Source organism: Schistocerca cancellata, chromosome 5 (genome assembly GCF_023864275.1).
Source record: "Schistocerca cancellata isolate TAMUIC-IGC-003103 chromosome 5, iqSchCanc2.1, whole genome shotgun sequence".
NCBI lineage: Eukaryota > Metazoa > Arthropoda > Insecta > Orthoptera > Acrididae > Schistocerca > Schistocerca cancellata.
This window is the reverse complement of record NC_064630.1, coordinates 181,180,823-181,191,332: the sequence shown is the minus strand read 5'-3', so window position 1 is coordinate 181,191,332 and position 10,510 is coordinate 181,180,823.

The following is a 10,510-nucleotide window of genomic DNA, read 5'->3' as shown; positions in this document are numbered from 1 at the left end:
GCAGACACATACAAGTACTTCACAGGAGGAACAGCAAAGAGGAGAAAAAAAGTGCTCTCTTGTCGAATAGAGTGACGTTCGGTCGGTCCGCCGTGTTAGCCTGCCGCAAGAGCCGCACCATCGGAACATTCAAGAGGGAAGAGGCAGGGGAAAAAGGAGAACTCTTCCCGGGAGCAGAAAGGACGGCGGCAGGCGCGTCCTCCGTTGTTGGGCCGGAGGAAGAGGTGCGCTGGCGGCTCACGTCCAAACACGCGCAAGAATGGCTGCCCATCACACGCTGGAGAATACGCGCGCGCTCAGTCATGCCTTGCAGATCCGCAGGACAGTTCAACTCTCATTCTGCTCTACTGCACACACAGTCCACTGCTGACTTACCAATGCGATGGAATGGAATATGCAACACCAAGATTGTTTCTTTACGCACTGAGAGTCTGAATATCCACACTGGAGTAGTAGTAGTAAGTAATTAAATGTTTCTTTGTTTTTCTTTTCATACAGTTTGTAACGAAACATATTAAAGGCTTTACAGTACCGAAGTATGTGATACCCTCCAAATTCAACCAGTTTAACGAGTATTTATGATTATATAAAAGTTATTGTGTATGTTAACAATGATTGCATAACATGTCTGCATAAACAGTCAAACCATTAAATTATACTGAGTAACTGACCCACACAAAAGTTTATATCACTTGATCACTGATACAGCAAATGTCATCATGTAAAAACACTAAGTTCATCTTAAATAATTAATATGAAGTTCGAAAAATAGTGGCCAACTTAGGTATTTTGGATCTCCTTAAATAAAAATCACCCAGCGAAACCTATTTGTTCACTAGGAGCGTTTTCACTCAGTATTCACGTAATCAATCCTATTTTAGGCGAAAACCAATGTAATTCTTAATAATTCATGTTATTTACTTATTTATGCAAATTAGAGAAGTCAATTGACAAACTTCTTAAAAACGGCCTTTTTGTAACAAAGAATTATTCTGTCAAGTCAACAAATCTGTCTGTCATTTTAATAACATGGTAAATTATGTCACTCGATGCAAATTAATAACTTTTCTGCACAAATTATGATAACAGATGTACATGTGACTTGTAAACTATATCTCTTTTTAGTAGTTCTTTGACAATGTTATAAATACAAGCAGCAAGGACGGTCGAGAGAGGCAGTCGGAATGTCACTTTGGTAAAGTGTGTTTGTGTGTTATTGTTTGAGGTGGATAAACAATGCAAAGAACATGTAACGGAAGTACTACTTTGTGTTGCGTCATGGTCTTTGGTGGACAGTGGAATTAAGATGGCCACCAGAGTAATAAATATTTGAAGTTTACATATTTATTGGTTTCGTTCATTCTTTATCATCAAAAGCATATAAAAAACAAGGGACCTCATGTTTTTAACCCTAGACAACCAGTTGCAGAGCCAGCATCAGCATCGAGAGACAGCAGCGATCCAGCAAGTAGCAGCGATTACCACAACACAATGCATTTTAATGGCGCCAACCTAACATCAAGTGCTAACAAGCTCCGTAAATGGGAGTGAAATAGTGCGATTATAGCAATTAGCTATATCTACGACCAGGCGACCATTACAAGTTCTTCTGGGTTGCAGACTGCGTCGTGTTGGAAGATAAAGTACCATACGCTTTAATCACTACTGCAATCAGTGTACAGATTATATGTAACTTGCTGCGACACACAACAGCTGCTGCGATGCGTTGTTAGGTAGCCAGATCTGCAGATGTCCTATAATACACGTAACTGATCACTGAAAATAAATAACTGTTACTATAGGTTATCCTTCTTTAGCTGACTCCTATCTAATTAAAGAGAGAATTACACCAGACATGGTTCGTTTTTATTTACAAAGCGTCTTCCGTGGTTATTCTGTAAATTGCATACATACATTTCTACATTTTTTGAATATTTTAGGTAAATACAGCGTTTTCTTTATAAAGTTGGTGTGCAAGCTACTTACGGTGTTTCTGCACATAATCTGCTTCTTGCCTTCCTGCTAACAGTGGTTGGTGTGGACAGGCCTCATTTCACATCTGCACCTGGCAGTTTTTGGCATTCTTCAGTATTTCCTGCGCTGCAGTATTTACAACTGACTTTCGTAACGGTTTATCACTCTGCACTGCCACAATTTTTATGACTATTCGTTTGTTTTCGTTCACGTTGTGAGTGTTGCCAACCTATGAAAGGATTTTGTGTGTGTGTGTGTGGGGGGGGGGGGGGGGTCCGTCTCTAAGGCAGCGCCATCTCGTAGTGCGGAAACGGACGAGCGCTGCTCCTGCACTGTTGTGCTTAGCGGGGCGCGCTCTAGTGGGAAAATTGTGTACGCGCTGACTACGCGGAACTATGTACACAACACCTATATAGTATAGAAAGTAATTGTTATTATATACTTTTCAGTTGTACTTTTCGGACTAAATCGTACCGTGTAACACCTACCTCACAATATTTCGAGATGTGTCCTCATCATTTCTGCTAAATAAAATAAAAAAGCATTAATGAGATAACAGTCTAACAGTACATAAGAAGTACTATACAGATGAGGGCCATAGCATATGGTTATCAATTGTTTCTCTGACACAAGTATCAGCTTACATGTCGCTGTAAAAATAAGTAGCACCAACCAGTCTTAACATTTATGGGCACGAGATGAAAATGGAGAACACGGGTGAGGTAACATTTTTTTAATAAGTTATCAGTCATTCACCTGTTCCACTCTCTTGCTGATCTCATATCGACGTAACTACTACATCCAGAATCATCTACAAACTTGTTTCGACATTTAATTCTTTGTCTTTAATGCTTCTTCCACTGCTGTCGACTGTCCCCGGATAGAATTCGAAATATCCTAAAAATGGTTCAAATGGTTCAGAGCATTATGGGGCTCAACATCTGAGGTCATCAGTGTCCTAGAACTTAGAACTACTTAAACCTAACTAACCTAAGGACATCACATACATCCATGCCCGAGACAATATTCGAACCTGCGACCGTAGCGGTCGCGCGGTTCCAGACAGAAGCACCTAGAAATATCCTACTATAGCGGCAATAACACATAAATAATGAATAAAATCACAAAAACAACTTGCAGACTGACAGAGAGCAGTGTCAGAGGGTTCTACCAAACAACTCTGTCATCATCCAGGAGGCTAGGTATGAGGTCATATGCCATTGTCTTCCTTCGACGTCTGAACTACTTTCCCAGCTAGATACTGGGGAATCCACAAGTTAGATCTCGATGCTGCTTGGCATTTTTAACGTTAACACGCACCTCCAGAGGCAGAAGAAATTAAATTCCTAGGGCTAACGGACGATTATACCCGAAAACTTTTGGATTTGTAGTCTTGCTCATCTACTGATCCATCTGGGATTCACCTGCGAAAGGCGCAACACAGCGAACATATGGCGCTCAAGACATAGCTAAAATTTAGTGCTGGCTGGATCGCACCACCCTACTCGCTGAAACGTCATAGTTATTTTAATCGAAATATGACATCCCATTTTACCTCGTAAGAGTCTTTTATACACTTCTCTCATCTCCTAATCTTCTTAGAAGTTCTTCATTTCGTATTTTATAGGTCCACAACTTTTTGAGATTCATCAGTAGAATCACATTTCCAATACTTACAGTTTGTTCTTCTCCGGTTTTCCAGTGGTCCATGTTTCGCATTCATCCAGTGTTGTGGTTCATACACAGACTTCTGCAAACTTTCCCTATTTGTATATCTGCGTTCTCTGGCACTGAAGATAGCTTTCTTCACCGACACCAGCTTATAAATGCAAAAAACCATTCAACAGCCAAGATCTCAGAAATAGTTCTTTATTTAAAAAACCGGTTTCAACAGACTTTTCTGTCATCTCAAGCTCTTAAAAATCTTTTTTTTTTTTTTTTTTTTTGTAAAACCTAAACCATACATCTAAGATGTCAAGTGGATAAAAACCAGCACACTATAAAAAGTTTCTCATCGCTAAAATATTTAAAACCGTAAAGCATCTTGTCTAAAAGGCCACGTCACAAGATTCTTGACGTTTTTAATATTTTAGTTACGACAAACCTTTTATAATGTGCTAATTTTTATCCACGTGACACTTTTTGTGCGTGAGGTTCAACATAAAATGAACATGTTTTACAACAAAAAGATTTTTAAGGCCTAAGGATGAGAGCAAAGTCTGTTGAAACTGGTTGTCTTAAGTATAGAAATATTTTTGCGGTAGTCGCTGTTGAATGGTTTTTAACAGTTAAATAGACCGCGCTTCAGTACTCTCAAAATTAGAAATTTCGGGCAACAATTTACTTTCGTCATCCTCCTTGCTCGGCCATCCTGCAAAATCGTACTTCCTAAATAAGAGAAATTTCTCACTTCATGCAGTACTATTTAGTTTTCTGTTTTTATGTTAATCCTGCTCTCCTTCTCATCAACAATGTTTTTAGTTTCTTTACCCCTAAACCGTATCCTGTGGTAAGTACGCTGTTCATTTCTTCCAATAGGTCTTTTAAGTATTCCTTATTTCTGACGACTAGTAACACAAGCATTCATATTCACTGCATTGTAACTGGTAAACAAAAACATTCATAATCATTGCTAGTTTGTACAGTGACTAAACTCGTGTCTGACAGAATTATTAATAACAGCGTTCAGCACCGCACAAACAGAAATATGTCTCTCTTTACGGTAATTATAGTGCCTTACTATCCCATTATAACTTAAATGACTTTAATTAAATTTGCCGGCCGTTATGGCCGAGTGTTTCTAGGCGCTTCAGTCTGGAACCGCGCGACCGCTACGGCCGCAGGATCGAATCCTGCCTCGGGCATGGATGTGTGTGGTGTCCTTAGGTTAGTTAGGTTTAAGTAGTTCTAAGTTCTGGGGGACTGATGACCTCAGATGTTAAGTCCCATAGCGCTCAGAGCGATATGTCTTGGTGGATAACGGTTCTGGGACATGGGTTTCGATCTGCAGTTTATTTTTCTCTTCTGCGCTGAAAAACATTGGGAATTGTAGAGGGTTCCAGAAGGAACTAGTTCCATTTTCCCCACTGCCAATCGTAGCCACTAGTCACGACCACTGATTAACAAACAACATTTAAAGACGTTTCGTATACGATCCGTCAGGGTACAAAGTCACTGTTCGGCTTAAGTGGTGGCGAGTAGGAGCTGCTGGTGAGTTTAACTTAGACGCTCTGTAGTGCAGTCGGATGACGTTTCCGGACACTAGTTCCTATGGCTGACGTTCCCGGACTCTGGTTCCTGTCCTCGATTTGTTCCTCAAGATACCCTCTACAACCCCTCGAAGTTCATCGCAACGTTTCTGGGACACATCAAACCAAATGAGCCACATTGATTCCTAGAAATACAATAAATGTGACTAATACTACTTTATCATCTACTTGTAGTAATCTGTTCAAGTGTCACTGAGTGTATAAAGACGAAACATTGCATACAGTAATTAAATACAACATGACTAATTAAATAGAGCCCAAAGATAAACTTGTGTCCATACGAGTATAGGACACTCCCAGCCTCGTCTTTAGCCATTGTTCTTGGTATCTTTGCGTACGGCGACTTTAGCATTGTATCAATAAAACACGGTAAAAGGCTATTGTGTGCCCTTCAGCTTTATTGCACTTGCAATGCAGTGTTATACTCTTGGCTCATTACCGCTTTTCTTATTTTGCGCAACAGGTTTATGACTCAGGCCGATACTGATGATAATGTGAGATATACGTGAGCTCTAAAATGAAAATTACAAAAAATGGTTCAAACGGCTTTAAGTACTATGGGGCTTAACATCTGAGGTCATCAGTCCCCTAGTCTTATAACTACTTAAAACTAACTAACCTAAGGACATTAAACACATCCATGCCCGAGGCAGGATTCGAAACTGCGACCGTAGCGGTTGCGCGGTTCCGGACTGAAGCGCCTAGAACCGCTCGGCCAACGCGGTCGGCTAATCCTCAATATGTTTTCTTCGCACCATTTCTGAAACATCAGAGCTCGAGAATTTACGTCAACTGCTACGAGGATATAATACACGTGTGCAATTATGCCACTGACCGCTGCACCCTCCTCTGCCATTTCCACTACGGGCTCGATTGCAAAGTCGCCGAGGACAGGAACACGTAAACAAGCCTGAGGGCACGCTTTTATTACTTTTCGTTTGACTGTCGTACCAGGAGATGTCCATTTACAATTCTACAGCAGCAGCAGCCTCTTAAGAAGTTATACAAATATTTTGGTCACTTCAGTTATCATACATCATCGAAAGCTTCCGAGAGTCAATTATTATGGCAGCAGTCTATTTCTCCTTAATATAATCAACGATTCCAATCGCTAGATTTTAAGCTTGCAGTTGTCTTGTTCCTGACATCCCTAACGTTTGGTAATTCTGCTTATTGATCCATTAGCTGAAAGAATGGGCGTTCGATCGTTTTTTATTTTAAAGTCTAACACTTAATATATAGTTCGTGGGAAACTATTTGTACATTTCGTGCAGCGGGTCGAAGGTTTAGGTTCAGTGAGCCTATACAAATATTTTTTCTCCCTTGATTATTTTGCTTTATTCATTACATTCATAAAAAAAATGAAATTACATCCAAAGGCTATAAATACATGTACATAAATGTTTCAATGTATATCTACGTTTCATAACTGTAAGAAAGTCTAACTGCAGAAGCACCAATTTAGGACAGTCCTGTCGAGCTAAGATACTGTACAAGCGGAAAAACGTTTTACCTTAAAGAGATGTAATACCGCAGTTCCGGAAGGTGCACAATTTGAAAAACGTGGCACTGACGCATTTGCGAAATATGCAATTACGATGTCCTAATCCGGGGTGCTCCCGAAACAGTTTCTGCTCACTGAGCGATGCGACACAGTTAAAGTCTTATTTGCATCAAAGCACAGTCCCTGTAATGTTCAAATCTGATATCGTGCCCACCCATTGTTTCACAAGCTAGGTACACTCCCTTGCACACGCGAAAGATGTCCTAGTTCATCCAAGAAAAAACCACACGCAAGGTGCAGAATGCATTCAGTAGAAATCACTGTGTTTCTGCACATCGATACGGAGCACTAATTGTCTCTTCACGCATGAAAGCTAACCCGCCACTCATGCTGACTTTAACTGTGTCGCATCGCTCAGTAAGCAGAAACTGTTTCGGGAGCACCCCGGATTAGGACATCGTATATGCATATTTCGCAAATGCGTCAGTGCAACGTTTTTCAAATTGTGCACCTTCCGGAACTGCGGTATTACATCTCTTTAAGATAACACGTTTTTCCGCTTGTACAGTATCTTAGCTCGACAGGACTGTCCTAAATTGGTGCGATAGGAGTGACATATAAATGTAAAATTTGTCCAACATCACTCGCTACTCATCTATTAATGCGTAAAACAATAGTCACACATGCTCCAATTCTTACAATGCGTTTTCCATGTTCCACAGATTCTGATTTCTCAAGTAGAAAGTAATTTAAAATCTGTAGTGGCCACACTTGGATATCACCATTATACGGCGTCTGCGCGAATCTGTCATAAAAACGAATATTAGTAAAAACCACTAAAGCTGAATTTCATGCGCTTTTATTATGCACCAACTGATTTCGTTCTTAAAGAATGTCTTCATGAAACGATCTCATGCCTCAAAACGCCTGTTATCACACAGGTACATTTACTCGTATGGTACTTTGTAAGGATGAGCTACCTGAAAATGTCCGTTTAGAATAAAACCAGTTCCGGCGTAGTAAACGCACCCGAAAGATAGCAGTGATATTTTTTATTAATATTCACACTATTCAACTGTGGAAGCACGAAATGATCGAGTTTCTTACAGGAAGCGTACATTGGCCTGATTGGTCGAGAACCGCATTAGCCGCTGCATTCTAATTTGAAAGCTTGTGTATACGTGTTCGGGGCAGGTTTGTTTACAGTACTATGGGAGTTGCATGACTTGGGCGCGTTGGTGTATTTCGAGTGACTGACTGCATTCCTGGATGTATGCATAGATATATATATATATACATATTTTTCACCAACACTGTTGCTGCTGTATACTTGTGGGAATAATCCTGTCAGAGAAGGTTTTTTATTTATTTTCACGCAAATGCATGCTTCATAGGGATAGGCGAGTATATGAGTACCACTTTACGTATTTTGTGCTGAATTTTATTCCATTCCTCTTAGCCCAGAATCCCCCGAATTAATAACACTTGACTAACGCGTGAAAGCTCAGTCAAGGGAACGTGAAGAAATTGAGTCACCACTTGATTAACGCTCATTTATATCACTTAAATTTCGGTCGAAAACGCCGTTGTGTTAGACAGTATGTAGAAGTTACCACTTTCGCATAAATCAGCACTTGGTCCTTGATTAACTCTTCTCTTAATCTGACATTTCCTTTTACTAGGTTCTTTATAACATATTCCCGTAGTTTCTTGGGTTTTTTCTAATTCCTCGATGCGCCCTTCTAACCTAGCTTGAAGAACTACGCATGGCACGATTTTTTCCGTAATCTCTGCTACCATGCCTACTGACAGTTCCTTATTGAAAACGTCCTCCTCTACAAATCTGTTTGCCTCCTCGTAATGTTTCTGTATTAGGTGAACGTTCCTGTCAATGCTGTCTGTGTATTTTGTAGTATCTGTTAGTGACGTACTCTTTTATGGGGGGCCCGATAGTTATCCGATCTTTCTGGAGCCGCTCCGAACTCCATCTGTGCCCAGAGACGTCCGTGTTGCCGGTGTTCCTAGCCGCGGGCTGCCACGTCTCAGTGGTATGACGTTTCGCGTGCTGGCTGCACTGGCCACCAGCTGTTCGCGGCCTTGATGTCGCTGACGGTTCACACGCCGGCTGACGCAGGATGGTCCCACGCTGACTACGCGTTGATTTTCAGTCAGCAGGCGAGACCACGTGACGCTGGCATATGAGGCGCTGACGGAGGCGCGCTGGGAAACAGTGTCTTTTCAGGCGGCGTCAGATACATACACTGACACGTTAGGTGCAGCTAGCTCCGCCCTTCCTCTGCCTCGCCATCTGTGGCTATAGGCCGCGTTTCTTCCACCATGCACAAAAACGCTCACCGGTGCTAATCTAGGAATCCCATTTTTCCCTAGGTTTTGTACGCTTCTACAAAAAAAAATTAATCATATCTAGTTTATACTGTCTTATCACCTACCACCCTGCACCATATTAATACTGGAATAAACACGTTAAACGATGAAAATCGTAAATTAGTAGATTCCTATTACAGGTGAAATCAGAAGTAGTCAAGTATGTAAAAAATAATCACGAAATCAAGAGAGAAACATGGAAGCAATTGCACACTAAACCATACTGTTCACCACACAGTTACAGTTATTACACTTACAAACCCCGGCTGGGAAATTTTCGGGGGTTTGTTAGGGAAGTTGAATCGATACTGTGCCTCCTGGCAGATAAAAGATATGTGCAGTACGGTAGCACTGTAAGTGACACCAGTTTTATAAGTGTGGACACATTGAACATCCAGCTTTAAATGGGTTATCAGACCATGATATCCAATTAGCCTTAATAGACAACATGGAAACTCTAATTAACGTGTTACCTACGCGACCCAACAGAATAATTAATGAACTCAGAACAGACACCTTTTAGGAAGAATGTTGTATACGAGACAGGTTGGTTCAAATGACTCTGAGCACTATGGGACTTAAGATCTGAGGTCGTCAGTCCCCTACAACTTAGAACCACTTAAACCTAACTAACCTAAGGACATCACACACATCCATGCCCGAGACAGTATTCGAACCTGCGACCGTAGCGGTCGCGCGATTCCGGACTGAAGTGCGTAGAACCGCTCGTCCACACCGGCCGGCATACGAGACAGGTGACATAAATTCTACATTTTACGTAATATAAGTAAGTTTTTCTCCACTGTTGATCAAAGGTTCAAAATGGTTGAAATAGCTCTGAGCACTATGGGACTTAAAATCTGAGGCCGTCAGTCCCCTAGAACTTAGAACTACTTAAACATAACTAACCTAAGCACATCACACACATCCATGCCCCAGGCAGGATTCGAACCTGCGACCGCAGCAGTCGCGCGGTTCCGGACTGAAGCGCCTAGAACCGCTCGGCCACCACGGCCGGCTGTAGATCAAAGGAAGCTCAAAATGGTACCATGGTGTATCAAAGTAAACGTGGATATCAAGTGAATTCTCGTACCAGAAAGAAGTGTGCGTGATGGTCAGGATAAGCAAACATGTGAAACTGCGTTCGTATTATTAAAAGTATGGTTCTTTAATGAGAAGAGTTACAAGAAAATAACTAAGCTTACATGTCATGCTAGAGAATAAAAAATACGAAAATAAAATCTAAATAATATGAAGCTCAGTTAGATAGGGAATTCTATCAGGGGAAAAGACAATCTTGTAATCCGAGAAAATGACCAAGTAGTTCGTGATAGCAACAATACACCAAGATTCTCTAACAGTCACTTTCTATACGTAT